Raw genomic sequence first — 4,930 nt, 5'->3', positions numbered from 1 at the left:
TCAGCCAATCAGCTTCAGTATGCTCTAAGTATCATCGAAAGGTACACATGAGTGATTAGTATGGGCGCACGACCCTTAGCTCGTGGATATGAGTGCTATTAGAAACCCTAATGCTGAAGAGACCTGCATATACCCATTAAATTATATAACATACGTATTAAATGTATTTTCTCATTCATCAGTCCTTTCATTTACTTTCTAATAAATTATGGCCTTCTAAAATTTTAATTACCATTACCGTTACTTTGTAAAAATATTACAGCCTTAAATTTTTTCTAAATTCAACTGAATGTAGGACCACCGCGGGTTGGATAAAAAACATTTTCCCTCCAGATTCTAAGAGAAGTACTACTAGGTTCACATACATGGTCGATGCAGGGGGCTGATTTTTATAAAAAAGTGGAAATACGTAAGTTGTGATTTATATTTTTCTGAAATTTATGATTTCAATTGAATTTTTTTATATTTTTTAGGTTTGATTATGGAGAAAAATTCTGGATAATAAAGTGCAAGTCCTTTACATGTACCTGTGGTGCTGAGAACTGTCGATATTCGGAAAAAACCATCCAAGTTACCCTGGATAATTATCGTAAAAGAACTTAGCAAGAAGAAATTCTTGTTGCTCAAATATGCTAATTGTAGCTATACTAAACCTTATTTATACGATGTTTGCCTTATGAAAGTAAGATTCGCAAAAACGAGAAAACAGATAAATGTGTGAGAAGATGCTTAATTTGGAGATACGAATGTTTTTAAAACGATTTGATAAAATGTAAGATTTAATTGCATATGAGGCACATCATGATTAGACTCATTGTTATTATTATATTGTAATAATTAAGGGCAAAAGGTTTCACTTTATACGAGAATCTATTACGCCGTGTATATTCAAATGCCAAATCACTTGTATTACTTATTACATTTTTATTGAAAGTGTTCTAGTATTAAGTCAACTGTAATTATTTTATCGCTTTTAGTTAGAAAGCCTAACAATTTTGATTACAAAAGGTGAGTAATTTATCTGTACAGTTAAAGGGTAACTTTTAATGTTGTAAATCATTGTAAATATCGCTAGCGGTCAAATGCTGTGGGTAAGGAAAACATGCAGTGCTTATAAAATTTAACCTTACGACATAGCTGCAGACTCTGTTTCTAGTATAATCGTATCGGATGCTTACATCTATTTTGGTACTAAAATTGCTGTCTCTGAGTTTTATTAATTTGTTCGATAACAATTATTCTGTAAACAATGAATCAAACCGATTTTCGTGTGTTAATCAAACACCGTTTTTGATGGGTAAAAATACTGTTCAATATCCTAAGAGTTTTCAAGCCATTGCTGAGCTTGAATGGTATTTTTACCCATCAAAAAAGAGTGTTTGATTAACACACAAAACTCGTTTTGATTAATTGTTTACAGAATAAAAAAAGTGGCGTCACTTAACCTTCAATATCTGGAAAATGACGGAGCCAAATGTCATGCAATTTTTACACTTATCTTTTGAAGGTTGGTACTACCGAAAACAAAAGCGGCAGGGCATTGGCGACACCAGCTATGTGTCTGTCCCGGGACTTAATGACCCATGTATTATGTGAATGAGAAATATGCGTAAAATGTGCCATATTTTATTTGTACATTTCTGCGAAGCACGTCTTCCATGAATTGATTGGTGTCCGAACAGGATCTGAGTGATTAACTTATTTTTCTATCTTTGAATAGTAAAATGCTTTATTTTTGAACATTCAAAATTCAAAACTTTTTTAAAGTGATCTCTTCGTTCGTGACTGATGCGTTTCCCTTATACTGTGTTTTTAAAACCCTGTTTTTAAGTTTTTTATGCAACTGGTACGCAGGAATTCATAATCTCTCATCAGATTTTGTCCGTTCAGTTGACCATGTGCAAAACCTTTAAACGAAGTTATAAATGACTCACAGCGCAGGAGACGGTGAAGTCAGAAATTATCTACTAGAGAGTCTGCTAGCCCCGGCCACGCACGATTTTGAATAAACTACTTTTTGTGATGGTAAATCACCATTATTATGTTTTAATATTATTCCAAAGTGTAATTCCAAAAATATATATATACGAATATCTCTATCTCATATCTCTCAAAAACTGCACACAAAAAAAACATTACATTGGGTTTTATAGGGATTACATAAATTTTCTCTCGAACTACGGACTCCCCATTTTCATTCATAATTTCACGTTATTGATTATTTATTGCAGTTTTTACAACATTGCGGAGATGGGTAGTCCTGGATATTTTATACCGGTCAAACGCAATCTTAATTGTAAAAATAAATTTTTCCTTAAACAATATTAGAATCAAATGTCCAAATATAAAATTGGCCGGCACTACGCGACCCTCCCTGGCCTAAAATATTCATGGCAACATATAAGGATAACACTCAAGTGTAGATTTTTTAAATTTAACGTAAATACAGATTACGAGAATTTAGAAAATAAAGAATTATTATTAACGTTTATTACTTGTAACGTAAAAAGTTCTTTTTAAATAGTTAGATTTAACAATTATAATCAAAATTGTGTCATGTTTCATTTACAATCTCATTTTTTATTTTAAAATTTTTTTTATTTAAGTGTAGAATTTAATGGTAAAAGTAAATGAAAAAGAAGGAAAATTTGCTGTTTTGTTACCTGTGTGAATTCACAAATAAATGCATCAATAGGATACAGGTTTTACGGGTTTCACAGTGTTACTTTCATCTTTCAAATCTTTACAAACAAACCTGTGAAAACCTTCCTTATATTAAAATATATCGAAAGTCTCGTCACTATATTGACTATTCTTTTCTTAAATCGATTTCATGTTTATTTCTGCATATTTCAACATATTGCGCTTGTTTTTATTCTTGACTGCTTTCAAGAAAATTAAAATATTTCCTTATTTCACCATAGGTTCATTGCTAACATTAGATGCAATATTTCCATTCGCATCAACAAATTTATCAAGGGTTGAAGTGCACATTCTCAATGGTTTGTTACGATTTTATTGGTATTTGATGTATATTGTTTGATTCGTGTGTGTGAAGAATATGCGATATTATAATTTCATTTTTGTGAAAATGCTGAACTTTATTTAATAAAAAATCTAAATTATTTTTTGTTGTGTGAACGTCCCAGTGGGCCAAAAAATTAAGGATGTCCTAGAGACGTCTTCGGGATATGCCTAAGACGTCTTTGGAACATGTCTTTCCGAAATCCTAGGGATGCTCTCAAGACGTCTAATGTCAGTACGAAAGATGTCCCGAGAACGCCCTGTGTCTTTAAAACGTCTTTAGGACATAAGACGTCTTAAAGACGTTGATTGGACTGACATTGGACGTCCAAGGAACGTCCCAAAGATGTTCATGGTTTTGTGCCCACTGTGGTGCCTTTAGACAAGTACTTCCATGTTCCCAGCCACGGGACTACAGAGGTAATGGGAGTGGGACACGTAGACACAGTATGGCGCGGACTAGTGCTAGGGAGAGTACAAGCTTTAAGATCACGTTCCACATCCGATGATAAAACTTTATGAATCTATAGTATTTTGCTTTGGTAGATTATAAACCCTTCCCTAAACATGGTGTCAGAAGTGCGTTAGTCTTTCTTATAAAACATTTACCTTCCCTTTAAAATAAAGAAAAAGAACGCAGAGAAGTGAATTCTTAACCCTCCGTTTATAGACAGGGGATTTTAAGGCACAAACGATTTTTCAAACTGGAATATCTTGTATTTGGAAAAGTATGGAAGTTCGGTTCCGCCCTCTAAAATTATAGGTAGTAATAGGGTCAGGTACTGTGAGTGGCACTTCAGTTCATCAGTTAAACTTTAAGCGGTGCGATGTGAAAGTGCGTGTAGTGACATAAAAGTCCTTATGTGTAAACCGCGTATGTGTTTTCACAAGTTAGTGAACATTAATTATTTTGCTTTATTTCATATTTTCTGGAATTTATATGAGAAACATAAATTTATATCTCATTCTGGACTATTTTTGTACACTAAATATGCATTAACATTCAATATCCTGCATTTTCTATGGAATTGCCTGCATGAATCACTGTAAACTATTTTCATTTTTAAGCCCCTAATTTTTTTAAAGGTCATAGTCTAAGCTTTAAAAACCTGCAACGATTTTTTAAAATTGATTTGTTGGAAACTTCTGAATTTTTTAACAAGTATCGATTTTTTTCTATATTTTTCCCAAATTTCTATTTTTATTTTTAAAAGTTTTTTTTACAATTGAAACTAAGAACAATCAGATCGTGTAGTAGACGCCTCAACCTACTGAAAATCACTGTATAAATCCCTATATCGGATCCTATATGTTTCACCCATAGAAAAGGACATAGGATCTATATAGGTGCCTGCATAGAACACTCCCTAATATGGTACCTAACTAATGGTACCTAACGGTACTTAAGTCTCTAGGTGCTCCTGGAGGACCAAAAAACTTCTGCGCAGCCGTAGGTGCCATAGAACAGTACTGCGCATCTGGATATGGTGGCATACAGAAACATATACAGGATCCTATATAAGATCCTTTACAGTAAGGACGCAAAACGAAATTTCAATTCCCGTATTTAATGTTGTTCATTGTTAAACAAATTAAAAATAACAATTAGAGGAAAATTAAATACAATCATGTTTTTCGACGTTTCAAGTCTTCGTCTGCCAGAAATGAACTTGAACATGCCACATAAGTAAATTTTTCTTGTTATAAGGATCTGCTCATTGAAATTTGCTTTCTGAATAACATTTTTTTATCAGAGTCATTTAGAAAAAAGTGTCAATGTGAAAGTGGAAAATTCTCGTGCAGGGTGTTTAGCGGAACTATTCTTGAACTATTATTGAAAATTCGACTGCTTGGTTGATAGTTTGACCCCCATCTTAAAAATAATTGCAAGGGTTTTATTAATCTC

At 33.0% G+C, this 4,930-nt stretch overlaps 1 long non-coding RNA gene across 1 annotated transcript; it reads left to right on the top strand.

Moving 5' to 3' along the window:
* Nucleotides 1-328: 328 nt before the first annotated feature.
* On the top strand, nt 329-1,742 carry LOC117179299. The gene is made up of 2 exons (XR_004467900.1): nt 329-409; nt 474-1,742. It is a non-coding gene; the product is annotated as an uncharacterized LOC117179299 (long non-coding RNA).
* Nucleotides 1,743-4,930: the final 3,188 nt, after the last annotated feature.

Source organism: Belonocnema kinseyi, chromosome 9 (genome assembly GCF_010883055.1).
Source record: "Belonocnema kinseyi isolate 2016_QV_RU_SX_M_011 chromosome 9, B_treatae_v1, whole genome shotgun sequence".
Taxonomy (NCBI): Eukaryota; Metazoa; Arthropoda; class Insecta; order Hymenoptera; family Cynipidae; genus Belonocnema; species Belonocnema kinseyi.
The sequence above is the reverse complement of the archived record's forward strand: the minus strand, read 5'-3'. Positions and strand labels throughout refer to the sequence as shown.